Consider the following 14823-nt stretch of genomic DNA (forward strand, 5'->3'; position numbering starts at 1 on the left):
GATCAGGTAGATATGACTTAACAGAAATCACTGCTAAAGACATTTCCATTTTATTCTCTGTGGAACAAAGTTGTTCATGAATTATCAGGCATTTTAGAGTGCTACAATCCCCGCAAAAGCCTGCAAAATTCTGCGTGTTAGCTGCCACCTCATAATCATTTTTCATTTTGTAGTTGCAACCATCAACTGCCTGATAACTGGGAGATGGCTTGAGATAGCTAATATAGATGACCATGACAGCACTAGTTAACGCACATTAAACAGAAAAATTACAACTCCAGGTCCGGACATGAAGGAGGTTTTAGGCAAATTCTTTGTAAGAAGCAAAAGATTTTTGGAACAGATCTGCCCTTAAAAAGTTAAAAGCCCGTTTGTGGAGTTTAAGCGTCACACAGCCTCATCTTAAGCCCATTTTTGGGAGGGACCTCAGTTCAAAGAGCTCCCAAAACACCTCTTTCCTTCAGGCCTGTAATTGAAAGCAAGCTCAGCCACTCGTCCTCTCTGCAGATACCACATGGCGCAACGCTAATGCTTGCCTCCAAATTAGCAGATGGCCAAGGTGTTCCACGTCTTCAAACAGAGGGGACGTCTTGAGCACACATTCAGACAGGGAGCAGACAGAAAGGCAGAGTTTTAAAAAAAACGGCCGCTTGTTGTACCAACATCGGCAAGTGCCTACAGAAAAACAGCTTGAGAGGGATCACAGCAGGGAGGCGGTATTACTCCCCTTTATGGTTTTATTTTAAACTTGTCAACATCTGACTCGCCCTCATTCAGAAGGCGGCACCCCCCCTCCTCGCGGTTTCGTCGCTCACGCAACACAAGCGTCAAAATCATGCCTCTGAAACGTTCAACTTCCAGCGGAAAAGCCCGCTTTAAATCTGCGAGCCTTGGATGTCTCAGCGCTGTTCCTTTTCCTGGAAGAAGCAGCGTGGAGCTGCAAAGGGTCCTTCAGCAAAAAAAACAAGGAAGATAAATCCGGCCTCTTACCGGTTCCTCTTTGCAGGATGCCACAGTCGGTTCTGGTGACGGAGCTAAAGTGGAGGAAAACGGCTGAGCGGCATCAAAAGGAGGACGAGCACAAACATAGATGTAGGTGGTGAGCAATGGAAGCAGCTCACAATTTTGCACTATTCTATTCCTGCGTAGTTCTACTCAGGTTTTCAAAATGTGCATAAAACTGGTAATCTTTAAATAAAATTATAATTCAAACACTGCAACACTTTGCACAATAACACTGAATAGAAAAATATTCTCCTTTCAATCCAATCAAACCATCAAAGATTTAATGGCAGTGCAGTTCGTGCGGCAACATGATGGTAAAGGAAAGACAAAGAACCAATGCTGCAATTGTCGTAAAAGAACATAACGGATCAATATATTGGTGGTCAAACCCACACTGCTTATAACCAGTGACTGTTCTATTTAGGGCATTAAAGTTCAGGCTGGATTGACAACTTTCTGCAAGGTGATGCACAAGTTATATAGCTTTGTCGCCAGTAATGGCAATAATATGGCAATTTTGGTAGTACCAAAAATATAAAACATAATTCACACATTGGTGTTACAAAGAGACTTTAAAATGCTGCTAATAGTAAATGGTTAGTCATTTTGTACACTTGAGAATTTACTGTTTTGTTTTAATATTTCAGGATTTTAGTATTTTATTATGGACTAGTAGAATACTGAATAGATTATTATTATTTTATTATTAAATAAATCAACATAATAAGAGATCTAAAGAAGAATGTGTACATGGTTTATTCCAATTGTTCAATTATTTCAAACGCCCACACGTGTGTGTGTGTGAATTGGTGTGTAATAAGGAACCACACACTCAACATGCAAAGTGAATATCTGGGAGATTCAAGCCGCCATATAAAAGGACCGAAGAAAGCAGTTGGCCATCAGAGTTCAGCTCTTCAAACCTTTGTGTGACAAGTGACAAAGCGGGGCTCTCGACCCCACTGCGCTTCATCAGTCTGCAGGCCCTGAGCGGAACAAAGGCAGCGGAGAAGAGGGCCCATTGTGAGCGGAGAGGGGGAGGCGAGGGGAGCAACCATGACTGAAAACTCGCCAAACTCAACTGGAACAGACTCCATAATGCCCTCCTACCTGCACTCACAAGGATGCCACAAAGACAAAAACATCTCCTTTGAAGAAAGAAAGAAAGACAAAAAGTACATTTAAATCCTTTGAAACATGATCATTGTTTGTCTTTCACTGAAGACATCCTTGGAGGAGAAATTTTGTGTGAAAAGTGGAAAAAGCCTGAGCAACGCCTCGTTTGTTATACCACAGGAGAACTCCAGGCACTTACTCATGACGACAGCTATAAAAACGATTAAGCAAGTCATCATTCCTGAGAAAATGGCTCCACTGACAGAGATGGGAAAAAAAAAAAAAAAACGGCCGCCTCAGGATATTTCATTACACCGTGGCTGTATTAAAGCTAGTTGTGTGAAATAGATACGAGTTCTTCTAAATTATGAGCCCGTTGCCAAGCTCTGATCCAAATACACACACAGCCTATAATGTGTTTTTATACAGCATGCGCAAAGTGGTTTTAGCTACAAACACTCCTTGCCTAACAAGTATAAAGTGGGCAAAAATATCTTTCTTTTGAAAAATAATAACTAAAAAAATACAAAAAAAAGAGCCATTGGCTGCTAAAACTAGCAAAATATCATAGGGGCAGATCATGCGCCAATGGTCAGACAGTCATGTGATTTAAAGCCCCTTTATTCCCTTGGTGCCACAGTAGTAGGGATGAATGTTTGGATAATCGCCTCTAAAAACCACAGTGCTAAGTGGAGCAAAGGTCAGTGGCAGAGTTTCCGAGCAACAGGCAGCGATACGGCCAACTGCCACAGCTGGGCAACACGGGCCCGTGGCCCTAAAATACACCGTCCATTTCATCAAACCCTGAACAGTCAGCTTTGGATTAAGTAATAAGACAGGACAGAAGGCGGTAGAGCATGAATATACTCACAGTAAGCGATTGGCCCTCAAACCCGATTTAACTGCAAAAATTAATTTCAGTTTATGAAAGTTTAATCCCAATCATTAAACATTAACTTTTATCCAGCGGAAAAAAAAAAAAAAAAAAAAAAAAAAAAAGATCTCCCCGTCTATTAATGCGCTGACCAACATGCCTTCTAATCATACAATAAGAAGTAAAAACGTTGTCTGACATGATTTCAAGACTGGAATGGGAGAATATATATAATAAAAAAAAGGGATGGGTGACGGATCATTATATAATACTATGATAACAAAGAAAGTGTCACCATTGACTATTATGATATAACAAACATGACTAACAGACATATTGAACCAATTTACACAAGTCTGGTGTGATTTATGTTTAATTCCTGCCATATGCTGCTGGTAAGATAATACATGTGCAGTGCACCATTAGTAGGACAGTTTTTCTTATTATAAGAACTGCGTAATTATAATGCATTTTCAAACAGTATTTCAAAACTGCCTTTATTCTAAAACAGATGCCATTTTAAGCTGTAAAACCATGTTATGGTAATGAATCAGTAAAAGGCCGAGTGTGTGTCTAAAATTGATATATGACACAAAACAAGAAACTATGACTGGTAGTTTTTCCTTCTAGCTCTCTGTCTCCTGTTGTCAATATCAGACCAGTGGAAGTCTGGCCAATATATATGAGTGCCCTGTATTAGTATTTTTATTTTATACTTTGCATACCAAATTTTAGACTGAATTTATACATAAAAATGTAGTAAAACGGTCAGGAAGTGCTGTGACATTTTTTTTGTCTCCCACCCGTACCCACTAATGGACCACACAGTCACCACCACCGAAAACAGCAGCACTCCTGCTCACTTACACCGATACCGGAGGCTGTCTGCTGCCATCAGTGGCACACATCACCAAAGCGCATTTGACAAATGAGGTCAGGGAGAAAATGCAGGAGGAGGGATGGAGTGTCCCTCGCAAAGTGAGAGGGACAATGACCTCAGGCAGAAGGTGGCTCACTAACAACCGCTCCTCAAGCCAGGCAGTCGAACGGACACCCTTGCAGAACGGGTCTGGTGGCCTAAGTCCCAGCTGGGAGACGGAGACTCTCCGCCTGGCAGGACAGGCGACAGCAGGGACGACAGCAAGACTACAGTAGATGCCCATTTATCCCACGACAGCCCACTCCTGTACCAAGTCTCGTGATCTCCAGTCTCCATGCAGCACAATGCTGGCACAGAGCGCCAAGACCGGCGACGCGTCTACGCTGCCAGATTATTGAAGCAAACAGCCTCTTTTCATCTCCCTTTCCCATTCAGCGCCACAGATAATGCCGTACAGTGAATGACTACAGCACAATTACATAGGCTGCGTGTTTGTGTAGTACTATGGGCAGTGGAGCCAGCGCCTTTGTCCCAGGACCGGTAGGCTTTGCGTTTAAAGACCAGGATTAGCCCATCCCACGCAGAGGGGCATTAATGCCGCTCAGGTCGGCTGTGTGAACTGGGCCATGGAGAACTGTGCCCTCGGGGAGACACAGCGAGGGGCTCAACTGCCAGGACAAACAATCCCAGAGGGAGTCTGAAGCCAATGGGCCCCTGCTGAGTCAACTTCACTTATGTGTCATCAAACCCTCAACCCAGGGACAGGACTTTAATGGGACATTCTTGGCTGTAAAATAAAAACAGGCATAAATACTCCTGCACTGATGAACCAGGATTTGACAAATAACAAACACACAAAATATTTGAATTATAAAAAATATATATACAGGTATTAAAAAAAAATGAGATCAATATAAAGACAGATTGCAAGTTCCCTACAAAAAAACAAACAAACAAATAAATAAATAAATAAAATCAAAAAGCGATGAACAGAAATATATGGCAACCTCCTGTTTCAAGTGTCAGGGCAGTGAGAGATTTTTCTTTGATATTCAAAGGATTTGTTTATAGAGCAAAGTTAAATCCAAAAACATTTCTGAAACTTCCGACCTTGGGGTTCAAGTTATTAACACACGGAACCAAAACATGGCGTGTCTGTTTTAAAAAAAAAAAAAAAAAAAAAAAGGTGTCTGTTTCTCATATCTTTGGCCAGTAATTAAACCTTTACTGAATTTTTCAGAGAGAATTGCGAAATACGATTTCTATTCTCTGGTCCATTAACAGGGCAGGATGAACCACCTGGATGGAGCATAACCTGTTTTTTTTTTTTTTTTTTTTTTTTAAAGCAATGTTACTGATCACATCAACACTAACCCAGCTACTGGGGACATATGTGTTTCTCGGTGCCGGCCCACAAAAATGATGAGGGTTGTGTCAGAACTTTTGCCAAATCATTGGTTTCACTTAGCAACAAAACCACAAAAGAGAAACGAACCACAACACTACTCTTAATATTGTGTCAAACACACACATTAAAGGCACTTTCACACCTACAGGATTTAGTGCATTTGAATCAAACTCAACTTCGTTTCCCATCTTGGTGTTGTCTTGTTATGCACCTTCGGCGACTCCAGTTCATCAGCGTATTGTTTTCAAGACGCAACATTATCAAAATTTATGTTGTCCCTGAAGTAGTAAATGCATGTAATAGCCAGCCCGTGAAAACGTACTTGCATCCATTTTCCTGCAAACACAGTCCACAAGAGCAGATCTGCGTGGCGATACATCTGACCAGTCAGCAGAGAGCACATTTTGGCGTTATATGAAGCGCTTGGATTTTTGCGAAAGGGAATCGAACCAAGAGGAAAATTCTACAATGTTGAATGTTCAAAAAGGGACTTAGAGCAAAGCAAAGGACCGAAGGTGTGAAAGAGTCCTAAAAGAGCCATGCTTTTAGTCCAGAATCTGTCTTCATAAGCAACATCTGGTCTGAAATATGCCAAAACTAGTTTATGCATTGCACTTTAAAATGAGAGCGATTGAAGCAAAGTAGAAACACAGAGAGAAAAGTCCAAATACACTTTTGCGAAATGTGTGAGAACTGCATAAAAAATAAAAAAAATAAAAACAATAAAGCGTGACATCTGACTGAACAGCCAAAAGAAAATAAGAAGCCTTTTTTGTAAAAAATGCAATAAAGTATTTACACCCCAGGCCAGACTGCAGTCTCTCTGTCTCCATCACCTCTGTCGCCCATTGTCCCGCAACACAGTCAGCATATTGATTGCAAGGGCACCATAAACCTTCACTGTCTACAGGTTTTATTGATCCCAAATGCCTCAAATCCATTAGAGTGCTTTATATTCATGGCACTTCTGTGTTCTGGAGGAGGTCTTGTTTTTTAATGGCGCTCTGTTGCCCAAGAGTGTGGCTTTGCAGAATTACCCAATGCGGTCAAGAGTCCTGACAACAGAGTTACTTAGCCAGTTATCCAGTTGTCGGGGACGTCAGAGCGATCCAAATTACAAGAGCGACTTTTGTGCTGGAGGCCTTCAGGAAGTGTCCAGCTAAGAGCCAAGAGAGGCCAACTTCCCACATTGGACTATTATTAGTCTTCGCAGGAGGCTTGGCTTCACACTCCAGTCAAAAACCCAGTAAGAGCCAACTCAATCAGCTAAAACAAGCGGGCCAGATAAAAACACTCAAATGGTCAAGCAAAAGTCACATTCATGCACAAGTTAAAAGTTGAGAGCAAGCGGCAAACAAAAAAAACACATCTTCGATGATCAGACGCTAATGGCGTCCCAATCTCTCCACCACCTTTTCTTTCCAAGAGCCCCAAACCTCATTATAGAGGAAAACGTCTGCCGTATTAAAAATAACCCTTATTAGCAGGTAGAGATGGGGAATAATTTACTTTATCCCAGCGTCTCCTTGGCTTTCTGTGAGTTCAGGGTTCTATTGCAGCCAAATTCGCAATGAAAATTCCCTGAGTCCCTAATTACTGCACAAAAATCATATCTTTTGAACAAAGCACTCGGTGCTTCCTTGGCAGGCACAGGTACTTCAACCAGAGATAATAAGAGAGAAGTAAGGGGGGTAAAAATAATCTCCCTCCTCTTAAATGTCAGAATGTTTGTGTACAATAGAGTTCTTTTAGCTTCCTGTAGCAAATATGTAAATGCTTTACAGTTTGAGACATAGATTTTTAGAACTTAAAAGTGCTACTAACAGACCATAATTCAAGGCAAGATGAAATGGCAGAAGGCTATCAGCATAATCTCTCTGATCTGGGAGAGGCTGAAGGGGGCATGGAGACAGTCATTTAAGACAGGATTTGCTGGTTTCAAGAAGAGGCTGTGCGGTGCAGAGTAGCCATATGCCTCCCATGTCAAAGGCCTAAAGGGGTGAGGGGTGATTTACCGCATGCCAAGTAGAAAATATACTTACTGACCCTCCATGACTATTACTTAATATTGGGCATCAACTCCCCTCACTATCAAGACAGAATATCTTAAATAAATGATATAATTACATAGATATATGTAAATTAATATACATATCATGTTTGTTTGAATTTGGTACACATTTGAATTGAACAGTACTCTTTTAATGGACATTATGCTGGCAAACCGGTTTGTTGCTTCATAGAAGGGGTGGGAGATCATATGATTTCGATCAATGATCGCGATAAAATTCAACTCAATCTCAGTAATCTTGATCACGAAAAAAAAAAGTCAGAAATTAGCATTTTTTGTGCATATTTACATTATTTATAAAATGGAGACACGTGGCTGCTGGGGAGATGGAATATGGAAGCAATGCACGCAGCACCACGTGAAGTGGTTCGCTGCGCAAAGCTAGAAAATAACTAAATGGCTGAAAATGGAGCCAGAGAGAGTTTGGGGGCGTCCTAGTGATACTAACACGAGCAGGCGAGAAACCAGCCTGTGTAACTTTCAATCTGGCAATATCAGAAAAAAAGTTGTGATAAAAATCAAATGGCTTAATATGGGAAGATAAATCGTGATCACTTTTTTTGCCATATCGCCCAGCCTTACATCATAGTAATATTAATCAATATTTATGACTAATTCTTCTTCTGCTGAACATCCGTCACTACAGATGTATATGAAATAGTATAATTATCTGTTAATTACAAGACTGTTTCCATTACTCTAACAATACTTAATAATTAGATAATCAGCTAATAAGTCTGAACCATTAAGATATATTTATTTTATTAATTTACTCGTAAATAGGCTACTCTGTGCTACCCAAGCAGCTCTGACACCTCGAGGCGTGGACTCGTCAAGACCTCTGAAGGTTGCTCGCACGCTGAGATCTGGGGAATTTGCAGGCCAAGCGAACACCTTGAACTCTTTGTCATGTTCTTCAAACAAATTCCTGAACACCCTTTGCAGGGAGGCAGGGTGAATCATCTTTCAAAAAAAAAAAAAAAGAGGCGAGTAGAATCAACAATGTGGTCTGCAACAATCTTCGGGAAGTTGGTGCGTCTCAAAGCAACATCCACATGAATGCAGGGCCCAAGGTTTCCCAGCAGGACTTCCGTCTCCCTCGGGATTTGAACTATTGTCTTGGTGAAAGGTACAATTCTTCAACCATACCTCCCGGGCAGGTGAAACAGGTGGGGTACCAAAATATGTTGGCATCTCTTAATCAGACTTCCTGTTCTGGACTAACATGATAGCGCCACCCTCATGGCCGACAATATGAACTCCAGGCGATAAGATTTACAGCAATGCTACTTTAAACATGACCTGGGTGTTTTCTCTCACGGTTTAAATCCTGGCACAAAACCACTCAGCATAACAGATAATAGACAGAGAAATTCTACTTCAAAAATGACACTAGTCTCCTTGAAAGGCTTCCTGCTGTCCATGTCTCGAACCCAAGACCCCTCACTTCCTGACCACATCCGAACTTATGCATCTTCAAAAGCCTTCATAAGGCCATTTAAGCCTTCAAAATTCCTTTATATTCATCCTCTGGTATTGACCTTTCGACGATGATTCTTCACCAACGTAAGCACAACATGGGGAGGTGTAATATGGCCGTGAGGCATGTACACGCTTCATATTAGCACTGCACAACAATTATTCTCATATTACACATCTATAACGTGTCAGTTTGAAGTCTGAGTATATATATATAGAATATAATCAATTCAATTTTATTAATAATTCACAATAAGTTGAGATCATGATTAAATATGACAGACTGAATGCCTGCAGTGCTGAAGCTGATTCTATCCAATCCACTAAAAAAAAAAAAAAAAGGATAGAAACCAGTGCAAGACATGAAAAAGACTGCATGGTTACTGTCTCAGCAAGTTTTTCTGAATTTGGTGGCCAATTTTTATAGCATGTCCACGAGAAACAGAACATAGCATGCATGCATGCATGCATACATACATACATACATACATACATACATCCGGCTCCTTTACATTTTAAGGCAAAAATCCAAACCGGACCATAATACTCAAACCTGGCATGCAATTAAATACTTGAATGACAGACATTGCGAGAACATCTTCATATAATAATAATGTTGCATGTAATAATGATGTAATAAGCATTTTTACCATAGCCTAACTTGCAGTAGAGTAAGAAGTATATTTTAAAAGAGATATCGTTGAGAATCACTTGTAAGCAAAATTCATAACTAACTGCACCGATTATGCATGTCATGTAAATACTTTTTGCGTCATATGCGTCCATCTTAAGATGATTTTCGCAAAAAGCGAAAACACGAAATGTGCATCAAAGCCTTTCCACGCATGCGGTGAGATATAGCAACGAATTAAAACGTTCCATCCTCCGGAACATCCCGCCGCAGCGTGCAGTTTGGTTCCGCACTGTTCGCTTTATGTTCCAAGACAAACGCCGAATGTAGAACTCATTCGGAACTTACTTTCCGCGCCGCTTCTGCTGGCTGATTAACAACTTCGAGGCTGCAGCATCCACAGCAGTTTGCAAGGACAAGCAGCAGAACTCGCTGGAACGCTCGCTAGTGCTTTTCTTTTCTTTCTCTAAAAGAGAGGCAGAGCGGAACAGGCGGCGCAACCGGACTAAATAAATGTCACTCGCTCGAGTGTAAAAATGCTTATTTATCACCAGCCTCGCACTGATTTGCTAGCAAATGTTAAACAACAATGCTAGTGAAGAGAAGGCACTGGCGACATGGCAACACGGCTAGCGAGGCAGGAAGCCCCCCCCCCCCCCAATAAAAGCTGTACTCACCTGTTCAGCCCAGAGCGAAGGGCGACTTCGGCATGTGCGCGGACGGGCGGCTCCCCCCCCCCGGAGGCCTCGGCGTAAACAAACCAGCCAGCCAGACACAGCGACAGCCGCGCCGCGCCGCTCCGCCGTGAGCACCGACACCCGAGCTCACGCCAGTGAGCCCTCGCTCGCGCTGCAAGCGGTTAACTATGCCGCCGAGATCTCGCGAGAAGACGGGAGAACGAGCGGATTGGCCAAGCGCAGCTTCATCACTGGGACAAATAGTTTTTGGTCCAAAAGCATGTATTAAATAGTTGTTGCCTTCGCATTAAAAAAAAAAGAAAAAAAGTTTGCTTCTTTATAATGAACATAAAGCAATAAAGTCAAAACACTATAGTGAACAATAGTATGCAATGTTAAAATATAATATTTTAACATTGAGCATTAACGTGAGCCCTGGTTAAATGATGAATAGCCCTGGGCGAATGTACAGTTCTTCAGGACAAGCTGCAGGGGCCTTTCCAGATATTGAGAGAAGGCTGGTGCTGCTATCAGAAAATGTGAAATAATATCATAAACGTTTTCTCGTATTATTGAGTCTTAATTCCCACAATCCCCATGTAATGTTTAAAACCGCAAATTCTGTTGCTCCAAAATCAGACTACATGGTTAATTCAACTTAATTGTGTGACAACTTCTTAAACGTCTTCATTAATAAGGTGTCGAGCACCAGGGCACTAATATGTCCTTCTTCCTATGACGGCTCCATCTATGTCACATGCTCAGCTGTCTTTGACCAGTTTGAGCCTGTCACTTTATTATATCTGGAAGAAATTATTAGTCATATGAGGCCTTCAGGTTCTCCCAGTGTTTTAAATATGTTTTTCGATGTTTACACCTTATGTGTATCAGTATTATTAATGCCTTCCTTTCCTTGGAGAAAAAACATTCTTTTAGCCGCAAATTCTGCCCACTGTGTTGTTTTGGTACTCTTCGACAAAACAGCTGCCTTCAACACACTGGACCATGAGATTCTCCTGTCTTGTTTGCACAACTGGGTGAGCATTCAGAGTGGTGTTTTAGATTGTCTTTAGATCTCTTACATATGGAGTGCCTCAAGGTTCTATTCTTGGGCCTCTTCTCTTCTCTTTGTACTTACTTTCTCTAGGTTCAATTCTACAGAAATTTGGCATTGCGTTCCATTTCTACACTGACGACAGTCAAATCTATATGTCACTAAAACAAGGAGCGTATTGTAGGAATTAAAGCATGGATGTCATTGATGTCATTAGTGAAAAATGACAGAGGTCATGTTGTTTGGAGCGAGCGATAGAAGTAAAATTGACTAAGGTTCTTTAAGTTAACACTTGACACAGACAGCAAAAATGTTGGACAGCGAATTGTCATTTGATGCACAGATCATCTAAGTGTTCAAAACTAGCTTTCTCAACTGAGATAACTGTCCAAAAAACTGGTACAAAAAAACACAGCACATTACTCCAGTTCTAGTATCATTACATTTGCTCCCAGTTTGTTATTGGATGGATTTCAAAATTCTTTTACTCATTTTTAAATGGTTTCATGGTCTCTGCAAACTGTCTGTCAGTTGTAAGCCCCTCTTTGTGCTCTCAGGTCAGCAGATCATTCATTGTTAGTTGTCCCTAAGACAAGGAGGAAACTTAGGGGTGACCGAGCTTTTTCAGTTGCTGCTCAAAAAAACTATGAAATGAAATGCCCTTGAAAATCAGGCAGCTCCCTGCTCCCTTAAAACACATTTTTCTGTCTGAGAAGTTGGTTTTACTGTTTTATCGTGGTTGTTATTATTTTATTGTTTTATTCGCTGTCTCTCTTTTTTCTCTTTGTCTGTGTACAGCTCTTTGGTCAACAGTGCTGTTTTAAAAGTGTTTTATAAACAAACTTGAACTTGATATGTATTATAGATTTTAGGCTGTCTAAAAACAGACTGTGTGAAAATATACAGTACAGGCCAAAAGTTTGGACACACATTCTTTTTCAATGTGTTTTCTTTATTTTCATGACCATTTACGTTGGCATCTCACTGAAGGCATCAAAAGAGTGAAGGCAAAGGGGCCAACAAGTGCTAAACACCTCTGGGAACTCCTTCAAGACTGTTGGAGAACCATTTCAGGTGATGACCTCTTGAAGCTCATCGAGAGAATGCCAAGAGTGTGCAAAGCAGTAATCAGAGCAAAGAAACTAGAATATAAAATATGTTTTCAGTTATTTCACCTTTTTTTGTTAGGTACATAACTCCACATGTGTTCATTCATAGTTTTGATGCCTTCAGTGAGAATCTACCAACGTAAATGGTCATGAAAATAAAGAAAACACATTGAATGAGAAGGTGTGTCCAAGCTTTTTGCCTGAACTCTAATTATTTGTGGATTGTGACTAGCATATTATGCCATGTATATCATATACTGAGCCCTGGAGCTTTATACATAACGTACATCAGTGCTGTCTAACATCATGATTTCAATGTAATTTAAATTATTATTTTGACCATGTAGTAAGTATTTTTCCAAGAATTTCCAAGAATAACTGGAACATGTGTTTGCTTTGTGCAGCGCATGTAGGTCTTATACAATCCACTTTACTTATCACACAATACAGGGACTCCAGGGGGCAAAAGGTGTCATCAGTCAACATAAAGGGGTTAAAAAAAACAGTAGCGCTTATGAGGTTACAGCTAAGGCAGAAGCCATTTATGGACATCATAGCAACCGTGGGATTGGAACACTTTCCCAGAAATCCGAGGGCAATAAGACACGCTATCAAATCCCAGAAAAGGTCTGATCAGGTGTAGAGAAAAAAAGCGAGTGAGCAGCACATTGGGAATCAGGACACAGGGAGCATGGATAAGCATGGATGAGGAAGAAGAATGTAGTCCTTGTCAAAATGATCTAGCACACATTCAGGTCTGCTAAAAGCTCTGCTGAGGGCACTATTGTTGGCACCTTGGCCACATGCTTGAGGTCATTGCTAACATTAAAGTCATATTCATCTTCACCACCACAAACACAATACATTGTTCTTTTGACAAATTAATAAAAAAAAAACCTTTGTGGAACTTTTTGCAGGATGCTAAAACATATTATTTTTCACCTCTAAAAATCATTTAATTAAATAAATAACACATTCTTGAACAACAAGTCTTGTGCATTGATGAAAAGGTACCTTTGTTTTCAGCGATTAGGGTGTTTGTGCCCTTTGATAATGTCAATTGTGAGTTTTAATCAGAGAACCCCAGACAATGCTGGCTGCTGCAATCAAACAAATTCACAAGTAATTTGGCTTTGGTTTGTTTGGCAAATTATTCATTAACTGAAAATCTCAGACCTGATTTTGATAAGCCTAAAATCTGCAAGTAATTGTGAACATATTCCAATTTTTCAGATTTAATATCTGTGCATGACACATGTTCAGGATTAAAAGCAAAAATATTTGGATCCATTGCCTTTCTTCTGCAGTTTTGAATAATTACAGAATAATTAGAATATAATTCTAGGTGATGAATTAAATATGTAGAATCATGAATCTATTCACCCTGAAAACATAATCTATTCAACACAAACAAGTTGCTCTTCAACTCCAAAATCACTATGAACACAACAGTTGGGAAACCTTTGCTGAGAGGCAGCTGATGCTATCACATGGCTCTTGCACCCACCAGAGCCACAGGGATGATGGGAGTTCATAGCACTCTCTGGGTCTTTGTAGCTCTGCTGACTGAACACTGACTGCGAGCGATAACACGGTCTGCCCGGAGTCCATTTGATCCCAGCTATTTGTATTCCAGCGCAGTATCTCATTTTCACCTTGCAAGAAAGGACTGAGGCACACCACCACTTTAATGTGCCGCTGTCGGTAGCTGATATTAACCTTATTCCAGACACACAAATGGAAGGGGATAGCCTCATTTAGGATTGAGACGTCCTTGAAGACTCTTTAACCTCTCTCTGACAGCGTCTACTTCTGCTTTTTGAATGCTCTTTGGTAAAATGTGAATTTAATCACTAAGCGAGGTTAATCGTGCATTAATGCCCTTATTACCATGTTTTCGGCAAGAGTCCAAAATTAAAGGCTGTATTCACGTCTCCTTGAAACAGCAAAGATTAAACTTTCCTGGATTTAAAAAAAGAATGAGTTCTGCTTTATCAGGGAAAATTCGAGAGGTAGAAAGGCAGCTAGTTCCCCATCTTGTAGTGACATCAAGGCTGCGCTTCCTCGCTTGGGGGTAATTACTCTGACGTTAGCAAACACGACTTTACCCCCCGAATGAGGATTAAGTCACCAAATTCATCTCTATTTAGGCTTTCTGCAGCCTATTAAATATAAGAATTTTAAAGATCTTACTGGCAGCAATATGAACACAATTTAAGACCATATGGCTTAAGTGATACAAAGAAAAATCTTAGCATGAAATTCTAAGATTTATAATCAATTGTCATTAACTGGTCATGATAACATGGTGTGTGTGTATGAATGTGTTTGTGTAGCTAGTTAAGCTTTTGACAAAAAGAATACAGCTTGCATATGTAAATATTGGTCTGTCTTGATTCAATGTTTAATATACGATGATCAACAGAATAAAAGCAGCACTTACCCTTTTAAAAATTAATAGTAGCTTTACAATCTGTCGAAGGTTTAAGGTATTAAGGTATTCACGAGTATGATAAACA

The 14823-nt window shown here is 40.5% G+C and overlaps 1 protein-coding gene across 2 annotated transcripts in view; it reads right to left on the reverse strand.

Moving 5' to 3' along the window:
* The window catches only part of glceb (glucuronic acid epimerase b), a 34243-nt gene extending 23921 nt beyond the window's left edge, over positions 1 to 10322 (reverse strand). For both annotated transcript variants that reach the window (XM_028957199.1, XM_028957196.1), the window contains exon 1: positions 10142 to 10322. The gene's annotated coding sequence lies outside the window, so the exon portion shown is untranslated. The remainder of the gene's footprint in view (positions 1 to 10141) is intronic.
* Positions 10323 to 14823: the final 4501 nt, after the last annotated feature.

This window comes from Denticeps clupeoides, chromosome 16, assembly GCF_900700375.1.
Source record: "Denticeps clupeoides chromosome 16, fDenClu1.1, whole genome shotgun sequence".
NCBI lineage: Eukaryota > Metazoa > Chordata > Actinopteri > Clupeiformes > Denticipitidae > Denticeps > Denticeps clupeoides.